Source organism: Abramis brama (assembly GCF_963993115.1).
Source record: "Abramis brama genome assembly, chromosome: 6".
NCBI lineage: Eukaryota > Metazoa > Chordata > Actinopteri > Cypriniformes > Leuciscidae > Abramis > Abramis brama.
Genome location: NC_139968.1, coordinates 7,638,563 through 7,652,474, shown reverse-complemented (window position 1 = coordinate 7,652,474; position 13,912 = coordinate 7,638,563). Strand labels below are relative to the sequence as shown.

Genomic DNA, 13,912 nt, shown 5'->3' with positions numbered 1-13,912 from the left:
TATCTATCTATCTATCTATCTATCTATCTATCTATCTATCTATCTATCTATCTATCTGTCCGTCCATCCGTCCGTCCGTCCGTCCGTCCGTCCGTCCGTCCGTCCGTCCGTCCGTCTATCTATCTATCTATCTATCTATCTATCTATCTATCTATCTATCTATCTATCTATCTATCTGCCATCTGTCTGTCTGTCTGTCTGTCTATTTTTATATCTATCTATCTATCTATCTATCTATCTATCTATCTATCTATCTATCATCTGTCTGTCTGTCTGTCTATCTATCTATCTTTCTTACTCTGTTTATCTATCTATTTATCTGTCCATCTGTTAGTATCTGTCTATATATGTTTATCTTTAACTCTCTAACAGTCTGTCTATACAGTTTCTCTCTGAGAGTCTGTCTGTATCCATCTGTCTATTTGTCTGTCTGAATGGGCTGAAACAAAAATCAAAATCCATGTTATTTCACTCTCATGTTACTTGTCCATTAGACTGGAGGAGGTTCTCTCTTCAAAAGCTCAAATAAGTGGTGTGCATTTTCCCTCCATCACCCTTGCACGCCTCATAGATTTCTGTTTGAGTCATCAGCGCTTAAAGACCAGCGAAAATCGGGACTATTTTATAAATGAGGCAATTATAAGTGAGGCCTGAACTGAGATCAGACTCAGTATCGGCATGCCAATGATACCGAGAGAAACTAGCAGATGAAAGAATGGCTCTGAGAATCATGCAGTCGATTCTGTTCCCTACAGTTTCTCACATCGAAGCCTTTGACACTGGCCTCCTGTGGTAATTGATTAAGTATAGGAGCCAAGTTTGATTCTGATGAAACCAAACTCGTACCTCCCCTGATGCAAAATGATGATACAGAGGATGTGTGTGTAAATAGTCTTAAACTACACATACTCCCAGAGCAATGGGTAGGGGTGGAGGGGTTGCTACCATTTCTTTTTTTCTGCTTTCAGATGAATCCTAAGTGAGTTTTGGGGTTCAATTGTTTAAGGCTGATCTGGATAGCCCAGTCCTTTGTGCACTTATTAATAGACCTCCTCAATACAACAAGGAGTTTATTAACAATTTTTTTCAGAATTCTTATCAACTTATCCCAGCTCTGATATCTTATTGATTGTGGGTGATTTTAATATTCATGTTTGTTGTCCCGACAAACCATTGGTTAAAGAATTTTTAGATCTTGTGGACTCTGTACTGGGACCTACTCATAGGCATATGCACACAGTGGATTTAGTGTTATCTTCTGGTGTTTTCGGTTGTCCTGCAGAGTTATAGGCCATTTGGTAATGGTTTACATGCTATTAATCCCTTTACTGCCAGTCAGTTTGTGGATGCATATAATCTTGCAGACATTTCTAGTTCTGCAGTGTCACATATTGTTGATATGGGTACTTACTGAAGCAATGGTTTCCTATTTAAAACATCATGTACTCAAATCTTAAATCTGTGTGCGCCGTCTAAAATAGTAACACCTAAAGCTAGATACCAGCCATGGCTTAATGAGATCACCAGGGCATTTAGACAAAAATGGAGGAGAGCAGAGAGGCAGTGGGAAAAATATAAACTTTAAGTGTTTTATGAGATTGTTAAAAATCATATGATCAATTATCAACAGGCAGTTAAGGCAGCAAAGAGCAATATTTTTATCTAGCTTAATTATAAGCATCCTCATGATTCGAAAATTATATTTAGTACTGAATCTTTTAACACATATTTACCCAGATCCCACTTAAACAGCTTGTAACAACTTTTTTGCAATATTTACTGGCAAGATTAAGACAATTAGAGCTAGTGTCGATTCTACTGATCTTTACCATCTAGAATTTACTCCTAGCCCTGCATATTTTTCTCATTTTAAACCTCTCTCTCTCTTTCTCATCTTGTAGCCTAGATATAGTTCAGCATTTGAGTCCAACTAATTGCTCATTACATGTCATTCCCTCTCGTCCTCTTATCCAGGTTCTGGATGTTGCGGACCCAAGAATGTTATGTAACATAAAGCAGTTTAGCAACTGGAATAGTCCCATCTTGTCTAAAGTAAAAGTGAATAATGATTTATTGCTTGCTGTTGACTCAGGAAAGTTAGTTGCTCTGGTTGTCCTTGATCTTACAGCAGCATTTGGTCCAACTGAAAATGAAATTATTTTAGAGTGTTTAAGGGTGTGTTCAATTGGCATGTTTGGTTGGATTAAAGCAAACTCTGGTGCGATTGCTCTGTTAGTGCGGTTCATTTGAATAAGTGTGATCGCTGCCATCCGAACCCTGGTGCGCACTAAACAAGATATGAAACCAACAGGATATGATGTCACAAGATGAGACCCTAAAAAGGATAGAATGCTCAAGCATACCTGTTTTTTTTTTGTTTTTTTTCATCATAAGCCGCGTTTCAATTACCCTTCAAATTGCGCAAATAGAAATTGCGAATTGAAAGTACGCCCAATGGAAACAAGTCAATTTCGCAAAAACTCCCATTTATAAAAAAGTTTTTAAGCTCGCATGAGGTGGTTTTTCAGGCAGTTCAAAAAAGAAATATTTCGCAAAACTGCAATGGAAACAGTTTTTGTGCATTTACAGGTCAACTGACGTAGATGACGGACAGAATACGAGACACAATTCTTTATTAAATTCATAAAAGACAAAAGAATTACAGGAATAATGGATTCTAAACCTCAAATAAATGCCACAATCAAGACCTCGCTGCCACCATAAACCTACCAACGTCCGTTGCCATAGTTTTTGGAATGATTTTACTTATCGCGAGAGGAAAAAAATAAGTTTTAGTCACATAACATCGGTTGATGGAAACGCCGTCATTTCGCAATAGTTTTTTGTCAACATTTTAAAAAAATTGCAAAAGTTTTGCGCAAATCTGTAATGGAAACGCGCCTATAGTCGCGATGTTGCCCATTACAGATCGGTACAGGCATCAGAACCACGTCTCCTTGCAGCAAATCTTCATTTGTATGTGTGATGGAGGGATTGCTTCCGCTGTTTTATCTCCTATATACATTTTATAAGCTCTTCACGAGTTCTCATCTGGCTACGCACCTACAACGAGCACATTTAGCCCTGAACACGGCATTGTTTTGGATGCTCTGTAAGTTCCACCGCAAAATATAGCTACGTTAGCCTGGCAAGCCAGACCTACATCAAGATGTTAGGTCTGGCAACTCCCCATAGACACGGCTCAATCCGAGGGGCGGGATAAACGGCTGTCTTTCAAATTCCCTCTGCACGCAATAGGACAGCGCTTCAACCAACCAGAGCGTTTTCCCAACAGCGGAGCTAGTTGATAGATTCAACTTTTGCCATATCTGGCCGGCAAAACTACAAACACATCTTCCTTTTTTTAAAGAATGACTTAAGTGCTGTTCTATGCTCTTTTCTCAAAGAAAAACTTAACTCCAAGTCCTCCAGAGTCGCGGCCAAAGCCGATTCGAAAGATGTTCGCCAGCAGCCGCCATTCTTTGTTTTCAAATGGCAGGTAACCGTCGCAACTCTGTCGTCATATGTTAAGCCCGCCCCGCCTACTCTATACACGACGTGATTGGCCTGACCCAATTTAGGTTTTTGCAGCTCCGAAAGTCAATGGAGAGTTGCTAGACTGCCCTGGCTGCGTCTAGATTTCTAGGCTATAGTTACGTAATAAAAGCAGACCAATCAGGTTGTGAACGTATCCCTATGCCTTTAGGTTCGGTATCTTTAGAGTCAGTGTTAAAATGCCACTCTGCATTATTTGTCTGAAATATAATGTTGCTTATTGTTAAGCAGATGACACTCAACTGTATCTTTCGTTTGACAGCAGATGATGGCTCTGCATTAAAAACTCTGATAAATTGCTTAAGTGACATTAAACTATGGATGGCACATCATTTTTTTTTACAACTTAATGAAGCCAAAACAGAACGCCAAGTGCTCGGCTCCATTATGTCACCCACGCATATACTCATCTAGGCCCTTTTGCATCTAATGTACATAAGCAAGCAAATAATCTGGGAGTGATCTTTGATTCAGAGCTGAAGCCTGGTTTCTTTCATTTAAGGCATTTTGCAAAAATAAAACCCTTTTTGTCTTTTAATGATTTGAAGCAGGTTATACAGGCTTTTATATTTTCAAGGTTGAACTACTAACTCTTTGTATCTGGGGCTTCCTCTTGTTCTATTGAACCGCAACTTTTACAAAATGCAACAAGTATAGGCTTTTGACTGGGACCAAAAAGCAGGTCAATGCTAGTCTGGTTGCATTGGCTCCCAGTTAATTTCAGGACGGAGTTTAAGGGTTTAATGTTTGTTTGCAAAGCCTTGCATGGCCAAATATTTTTTGGATCTTCTCCAGTTTTACCAGACAACAAGGCCACTGAGGTAATCTCAAACAGTACTTTTGAAGGTCTCAAAATCTCGCCTAAAGTCCAAAAGTAATCGTGTCTTCTCTGTTGCTGCACCCCGTCTCTGGAATAACCTGCCTTTGGATATTAGACGCTGTGACATTGGGTTGTTTTAAAACACATCTGTGGGCATATTTACTTGATCAGGCAATATGGTTGAGTTAGCAGTTGATTGCAGCTCGTCTTGTGTTTTAATGTTTTGATGTTTTTAGTTCTTTGTTATTTATGCTGTTGAAATGTTGTTTTAATGGAAAGCACTTTGACCTTTTAAAACAATTTCAGAACAAATACATAAATATCTGGATATATATCCAGGTATCATTACCATAAAAAGGCTGAAAAAAGATTTTATTTTAGCCATATAGTATACTCTTTTAGCCCTTGCTACTACAATGTACAGTACATGACAAATGTTATTCATGAAAGCCTTCCTTGGCTTCCTCGGGTGATTTAATTAATGACACAGAAGAAATCAACATGATGATATGTATGCGACTGTTTATATGTTTATATGATATGTATCGCAAATATGTATGCGACTGTTTATTTTAGGATTAAAGGCTTTAAATTTAATATAGCAACTGTAAGGGTATAGGGTTTAACTTCGGATTTAAATTGGGTCCATGATAAGAAGGATTCTTGATTGCTTCTTGATGTTACTGACTTTCCTAGCTTGCCTTGCCTTAAAGCTTGCCTCTTTATAGCTTTAGACTAGTGTTTCCCAAATGCGGATTGACAGGATTATGAAAAAATCGTTTGATTGTGAATTAATTAATTAATTAAAAAAAAAAAAAAAAAATTCATGTGCTACATGGCCTTACTTAATAATCCTGTCAGGTTTTAATCTTATTGGTTCTATAAGATGAAAGTAATATCAAGCAACAAGGCAAACTTGGCATTATCTCATCGGTCATCTAAAAAAAGACATTATTAATTTGGTTTCACAGTATTTTAATTACACAACGTTTATTAGTTATATATCTTGTCTCTCGTAATTAGGTGCACATCAGGAGTCTACTATCCCCCACCACGGTTAATCAAACACTGACTGCTAACTTGTCTAACCAGATGCCAACTACCAGGGCCTGAAAACGCAAACTTTTGAAAACGGTACCGCTATCGTCTCCGTGTAAAACTATAAAAACGTGCATTTGTGGGAACGGTGACGTCTCGCGCACGTGTATTACGTGTTCAGTCTATAGACGCGTAGTGTTTCTTTACAAAGTGACATCGCCACCTACTGGCCTGGCATTAAAAAAATTCAGGCCAGTATATTAGCATGTCTGACTAAATATATATATATATATATATATATATATATATATATATGTCACCATGTATATGTGTGTGTGTGTGTGTGTGTGTGTGTGTTAAAACACAAATAACAATTTAAAACAAAACATTAACTATTTCCTGAAAAAAAAAAAAAAAATCTTAGATGGGTAAAAACATAATATATTGTACATCCTTCTTATTTATCCTCACCTAGAAGACAAGTTAAGTAACAAGTGGCTCATCTTACCCCCCTCTCCCCATGTCCAAAAATCCATATTTAAAAGCCCACCAACCACCTGCAGTTTGGTTTTATGTGACACCACATACCCATCACAACCTCTGTCAGCGTTACTAATGTAAGAAAAGAAAATGAAAACACTGAAAATTGATACATGATTGAAACCCTTTCTGGGAACTGTATTAAAAGTGTCGACATTCCAATCTATATTAAGTGCATGTTGCCATTTCCTGAACAATAAATCCCAATAAAAAGGCCTAGCTTAGTAGTATAACATGGGTGATGGAAATGCTGTTATGGCCAAGTCAGTCTAGGCGATTGTCTCGGACGCATTAAGGAAGTTCAGTCTCTTCTGTGTTAGCTTCAGACCATTCCTCTTAGTCTTCACAGCTCACCTTTCTGAGGCCCGCGGTGAATCACTATGCGTCTACGCTAAACGTTTCGGCAGCAAATAAATCTCCATTCCTTTGTCCTGGGAAGTCGTTTATTATCTGACTAGCGTGTTGCTGCTCTGTGGGAATTCTCAACCGCTACTTGAGGTCAAAGGTTACAGCTTCACAGTGTAGCCGCTTCTAAAGGACATGCTAGCAATCCTATCCTAAAAGGAAAGCTGAAGTGTTCACTTGTAGTGTACTTCAAATTTTAAACGTATATTTTTAACAAACTGCACTTGCAGATAAAATAATATAAATGAAATAAAAGGCTACTTAAGCGTACTTAAAGAGAGTCTTGACTGTCTATTAACACTCAAGTACACTTAAAAAGTGCACTTTGTAATTAGAAACTTTACTTTAAAGTACATTTTAAATCATTGTTTAAATAATCTTTTGTCATGCTTATCGTACTTATTTTGATGTATGACTAACATACTAAAGCACATTAGAATTTTAACTGTAATGTTATTTGATATTGCATTTAAAGTTAATTATTTTAAATGCACTAAATTGCAACTTCAACTTTACAAATATATTTAAATACATGACATACAAGTTTCAATAGAAATGACATTAACGTATATTTTAGTTTACATTCGGAAGATGAAATTACATATTCAAATTACATATAATTTAAAGTAAAAAAGTTTCTGCCTTAATTTTTTTTTAAGTATAATCCACTTGGATGTTTAAATCATTTCAACTTAAATTATATTAAACTGACTTGAGTTGAATCTTGTATATCTTGTAAAAAGAGTAACTTATTTTGATGAGTTCAAGTAATGTATAAACACATGTTGTCATAACTTATTGATCACATCATTTTTTTACAGCGTAAATATGTACTTAATCAAATCAAAAGTTAAACTAATTGCATTTAAAATACATTTAAACTATAACATTTTAATTTAATTGCAATTAACTTGTGTTTGAAAAATTACATTCAGTATGCAGTTAAGTATATTCCTTAAGACCATACTGTTAAAACTGTTACTTGGATCTAACTCAATAAAATTAAGACATTTTTTTGCAAGTTTACTTTTAAGTTAAGTTTTAGCATACTTTTTGCAAGTTTAGTGAACTAACTGATTTTTTGATTAAGGACAACTTAATAATATGCATTTCAATGTATGTGAAAAGAAAAAGTAGCATTTTTAGAAAAAAGCAAATAAATTGAGTACAATCAGTGTCAAAAATATCAGCATATTGTACACATTCGACTTAATTAAAATAGGTAACATTTAAATAAAAAAAAATAATAATGTCCTCTGATTCATAATTTTGACCACTTTGCCCTGTCTTTGTTTTGGAAGTGTAAACGGCTTCAAATAATTAGTTGCTATTGTGTCAATTTCCAACATTTATTAAATCATTGCCATATCCAAACAGTAGCAATGAGCTGGACAGTATAAACGATCAATAACATCTGTATTCATGCATTAAAGAAAGCATGCCCTCAGCTAATAAAGTGCAGGTTAGTGGAACACCTTCACAGTTCGGTTTTTCACTGTGTACGTACATAATGTTACAACATTTTAAAATTAAGTCACTTTTGAAACAATTCGCAAGCCATGTCATGAACTTGGGGCTTGGTTTTGGGCGCAGTGAGTCAAGTCCCACGAAAACCCTTTGGAACACCTCAAATGTTTTGGAAAGCTTGGATGGATACTCAAGATTAAGTGCATATGTCCACCCAATCAGTAAGCAGCATGCTTTGGCCAGATTTCCAAGATTGGTAAGGACTGGTATTTCCTCAATGATGATTCCCACTGCATCTGGCTCACGGTAGACATAGATGCTCATACTCTTCATCTTCAGGTCCTCATGAACAGTGGTTTCTGCAGCCCCCTTTGAGAAAAAAGATAAAGTATTTAAGACAAACAATCTCATCTGTTGATGAAAAACAAATCCTCCACCACTACCAGCCAAATGCTGGTTCAGTCAGTTCACATTAACAGTCAGCACAATTTACACCTGTTCACCAGACTGACCCAAACCTGCTTTGGGTCTTCACTCCAACCCTGTAATGCCATCATTGCTGTAGGTCTGTATTCGTTTTTCTTTATTATTCATTATAATATATTAATAGTAATAAATAAAACAAATTACAACTCAATTGATTAATACGGTACCTTTTAACTTTGTAACCACTTTTGCCCCGCCTGTCTCAGTTCCATCAACAAGTTATTGATGCGTTGACCAGTTGCTCCTCCCTTGGCACTAAAGAGCTCTAGGAGCTTTGGGATGTGCTTGTCCAGCTGTGACATAGCCTAAACATTGATTCCAGGGGAAACGCAGAACTCCTCGTTTACCTGTAGGACAGCAAATGTTGGACTGTTATTTAAGGGGGTTTAAAGATTAGCAACATTTGAACTTTATGCAAAGCAAAAAAGTGAGTCTACTATCTAATATCCAAGTCACAATTTCCAAAAAGTTCTCAGAAGTGAGTAGTGCCAGGGAAAACTGATAAGTCACTTACCTGGAATGGTTTGAAGAGGGCAGGCCATCTTTCCTTAAATTCTGCCACACCAGGAGACTTGGCAACCACTTCCTTCAGTGGCACATTAATCTCCGACTGATGCTAATCACTCAGCTAGCTGTGGCTTCGTGTGTGTCTGTGCATCTGTGTGTCCGTGAGTCCACTGCCAAACTATGTCGAAGCCACGACAAGTTACAAACACCTCTGAAATATTAAACTATCACACAAAGACAACATTACTTATACAACACACACACACGTAGATTTATACAGTGTGTGGCCAAGTTAACGAATAGAGCACATTCGAAGATGGCGGTCGCAAAAGTTTATAGGAAACAGAGCGATGCTTTTGCAGATTGCGCAACACAAACACGTTAATTAGGGTAAAATCTTACTTTTAACAATACAAAGAGTTACTTACATGAGGTACGTGAAGTATGAATTATCCGTCTCCATGGAAAACCCTGTTGGAATAAACTCCTGGAACGGACCGGGCTTGTTCTTCTGTTGCTGCAGGTGGGCGGGTCGTGTCTTTTTACGTCTGATATAAACTTTTAAAATGAGTTTTGTACAATCAATTTATGGTGAAGTCCAATTAAATTAATTTTAGTATAGAAAATATTAAGTTACGAAAATATTCACACTTTTTACTTATTGATAACTCAAAAAACAAAGAAAGAAAAATAAATTAATTTATTGGAATAAATATCGTTTTTAAAATGAAGTCATATGGACAATAGCACTGAACGACTTCGTTACGGAGCAAATATGTGTATATTGTGAAAAATATGTATATTGTGGCCACGAATTAACAATTCATAACCCCGACTTACTAATACATCATGCGCACGATGTAATAATTCGTTCCATTGTTTTTGTGAAATCAAAACTAGGAAACTAATTAGTTCAAAGTGGCCATGATTCACTAACACAAGGGAACAAATAAATAAATCATAGGAACGAATTCTTAATTCGTGACCTTGATGTATAAACTTATGTCCGTTTGTCACGTGCGAGGCTCTGTGCTTTTTAAAAGTATGCTAAAGTGTACTTTTTTTTTTTTTACCCTAGAAGTCCATATGAAGAGATAAACAAAAAGAACAATGAACTAAAAGTCAGCTATGGATGCGACTTCTGCATTCAGCATCTGATCGCTGTGTTTAAGTTATAGCTGATGGTGCTTCTCTTCAAATATGTTCCTTCTTCGTTCTGCTTGAGTTTCTTCTTTACTGCAACCGTAATGACTGATGCTACTTATTTCAGTGGAAAACGTGGAGTCAGTGATAATTTATTCTGTTGAACAGCATTTAAATCTTGCTCATCCAAGCACGACGATGCAACTTCAACGAGCTGAAGCGAGTCCACCTCGGGGAGGGGAGGGTTTGGTGTCGCTCGCTCGCGTCGGTCCGCGGCCAGCCAGCCTTTGATACGGCCTTGGTGATGGTTTTGAGGCCTGGTGGAGGGACGAGCTGACGGCATGCAGTGCTTTCTCACACCCCAGGGCCTCCGGGGGCCTCTCGGGCCCCAGCTCTTGGCAGGCGGAGCGGCTCCAGCGGTGTGTCTCCTCGTGGCGTGTCTGTAGTGCATCCAGAGCTGGAGCTGTGCTCTGTCAGGGAGCAACGCTGGCTGCAGTTTGATGAGAGGCAGAGAACGAGGCGGCGGAGGTTTTATGTGTGTGTGTGTGTGTGGGAGGCTGGGGACTTGCAGGCAGCAGGGACTCTCACACATATCAAACGTTCTTTTTTTTGTATGCTTTTTGTGGCAGAGGCATCCAAGAGTACAATTTTGGACAGTTAAGAAACAAATACAAATGTCTGAATGTCTTCGCGTTACATAAACTCCACTTGGTTTGATGGGTCGTTATGTAAAAGGAATAGCACAGGCACATTTTTTCAAACAAACATTTCTCAGAAAAGGAAAGTTTGTTTGGTTTGAAATAACTTCAGTAAATAGTGATTAAAATGAGAAAAGTATTGTGAAGAGTGACAACCGAGGATCGTGTTTAGAACTGTCTTTTTATAGCCTGACCAGCCAGACCCACATCAAGATGTTTCAAGAACAGGCAGGACTCGATCCGAGGAGCGGGATAAACGGTTGTCTTTCAAATTCCCTCTGCACGCAATAGGACAGCGCTACAACCAACCAGAGCGTTTGCCCACCAGCGGAGCTTAGTTGATAGGTTAAACTTTTGCCGTATCCGGTCGGCAAAACTCCAAACACATCTTCCTTTTTTAAGAATGACTTCAGTGCCGTTCTTTGTTCTTTTCTCAAAGAAAAGCTTAACTCCAAGTCTTCCAGAGTCAAAAACCCAAACCCATCTTCTTTGTTTTCAATTCGCAGGGAATTCATGCGGAACCGTCGCAATTCTGCCGTCATTACGTTAAGCCCGCCCACCGACTCTATACACGATGTGATTGGCCTGACTAGAGTTTGGTTTTTCCAGCTCGCAAGCCAACGGAGAGTTGCTAGACAACCCTGGCCGCAAAATAAAATGTGCTGCCGCTAGGGTGCGTCTAGATTTCTAGGCTAGTCGTTTTAAAGAAAAAAGAACAATTTGTTTTTTGTTTGTTTTTTTTTTGTTCAAAATTGTAATTAAAATATTATTGCAGTAGGCTATGTTAACAAGAATACTACTTCAGTCTTTCTACTTAAAAAAATTCATAAAATATTTCAGTGTATTAAAGTCACCATAAAATAATGTCAGCCCAGATCCGGCCCACATATGGTACACTTAAAATCCACATGTGCCAGATGTGGCCCGGATCTGGGCCGACACTATGTTGCTGTCTGGGTTATCGGTGCACATCGTTGTTGCTTTTTAATTCGTGTTCCTCAAAATCTTGAATAAGAATAACTCCCCCTCCCTCTTGCAGCTCATCTCTTTTCTGATGACGAGGGCGGGGCGACCTGTCAATCACATCAGATCCACCAATAGCAAACCACAACCATCCAATCAGTTCCCTACAGACAAAATCAAGCCCCGCCCTACATTTGTTCATGTTCCAGAAGCCATTTCAATCAAATATACAATATATCTATATATACGATATATATCAATAAATGGAAAAGTTTTTCATTTGCATTCATCACATACAGACGCCAAGGTTCTCAAAACGATCCTCGATCACACAGATCCGTGAAAACGACTAAGATACAGTATTATTCATGTCAGGCCAGTAGATGGCAGTGTCACTTTGTAATGAAACAATGCACACCTAATAGACTGAACAGGTAATACTGTATGTATGCACATGACGCACTGTTTTCCAAAATTCACATTTTTGTATGAGTTGATAACAGTGTCATTGTCAAAAACTTGCACTTTGAAACACGTTTTCAAAAGTTTGCGTTTTCAGGCTCCTAAAATGTTGTTGTTGTGTAAATGAAGGGCCAAAACGCATAAAATGTGTCCCGTTAAAGAAATAAAGCTATGTGTCACATTCATATGATAAAAACATAAACTTAAACTAATTACTTACTAGTTGTGGTAGTAAAATGACTTAAACTAAAGCTGAAATAAAAATTAAAGGTATTTATAAAAACAAACTATTACCATGACAAAAGCACATAATAAAATTTACTAAAACTAAAATTAAATTGAAAACTGAAAATACAAAAGTTTGGAGTAATTAAGATTTTTAATGTTTTCGAAAGAAGTCTCTTCTTCTCACAAAAGCTGAAATTATTTGATTAAAAAAAAAAAAAAAAAAAAATATTGTATGTTATTACTTATTTCATTGAATGTTTTTACAATCCAGTTTTTAGTGTCACATGACCCTTCAGAAATTCTAATTAAATTCAGAAATTTCTAATTAATGTCAATGTTGAAAACCAGAAATAAAAACTAGTCACCGAAAAAAAAAAAAAAAAAAAAAGTATTTATTTTTTTTGCCATAGAAAGATATGGGGAAAATAATTCATCAAGTGGCTGGTGTCATTTTTGTTTGGCATTTCCGATTACATTCTCTCGTTACTTGCCTCACATCACATCATCAAACATCACAATGAATTTCCTACTAATTTCTCATTCATTAATTCCCTATCATTATTGCAGCAGAAAATATCACAACAATCCATCACCAAGCCCGCATTATTACACGCCTGACGCACGAGGCACGCGTGTTCATCACCCATTGGAAAAGTGCTGTTAGCCTATAAATGAACAACAAACAATAGCAATATAGCCAAGTCTTACCTTGTGGTAATCTTGGTATTATTTCATTTGAAAAGCAATCAGTTAAACCAAGAAGTGATGCAGCACAGCTGTGAGAGCTTGTTCCCGCCGGCGCTCACTGGAAGACTACATTACCCGTCCTTGCTTGAGAACTACATTAGACTACGGCAACTCAAATAGCTCAAAATACACAGCTTTTTTTTCTTTCTTTTTTTTTTTTTTTTTTTTTTTTCTCATGGTGACTGCGTTCAAAAATATGATAATGTAATAGGCTACACAGTTGTGGCCAAAAGTGATGTCCGGCCTGGGAAAATAGAAATATTCACCCTTTATTTAAATATTATTCAAAATGTATTAAAGATTGTGTAGGCTAAGCACATTGCATTTGTTTCTTGGAGTATTTTTTTTTTTAGGCCTATTTGTTTTGCTTTGTTTTTGTTTTAAATATTATTAAATGTGAAATTGCTTTTGCAAAATGCGCCCAAAGAGTGTTTCCTAAGTCCATATGTTTTAGTCACAGCTGAATGCATTAGCATTATCTTAGCGAAGCATTTAAATAATGTCTGGACAGTCGTAATCCTTCCCTGCCATTTTTGACTTTTTGATCAGTGCCGCTTGAGCTTTGCCCTTCTCATTTGTTTTTGCCAGCTTTCCGACCGTCCTCCCAGCATGTCTTCCACCTCTCCTGTCCTCTCTCATCTCCATTCCAAGCACACGCGGTGTGAGGCTTCAGCGCGCAAAGGCAAGGACAGAGACCGCGGCTGCACAAGAACTAGCCTCACTCATTCATATTCACCCTCATCTGGCGGGGGCCGGCGGGGCCGCACACAGATTTTAATCAAGCCCCAGCCGTGTGTGAGAGGTGCTTTTAGTGCCACGGCCAAAGCAGTGGGCAGAATTAACATTTAAGAGT

At 37.6% G+C, this 13,912-nt stretch overlaps 1 long non-coding RNA gene across 1 annotated transcript; it reads right to left on the bottom strand.

Annotated features, from left to right (window-relative positions):
* Window positions 1-7,694: 7,694 nt before the first annotated feature.
* On the bottom strand, window positions 7,695-10,468 carry LOC311085414. The gene is made up of 4 exons (XR_014606815.1): window positions 9,247-10,468; window positions 8,826-9,042; window positions 8,479-8,658; window positions 7,695-8,194 (listed from the first exon to the last, which is right to left on the bottom strand). It is a non-coding gene; the product is annotated as an uncharacterized lncRNA (long non-coding RNA).
* Window positions 10,469-13,912: the final 3,444 nt, after the last annotated feature.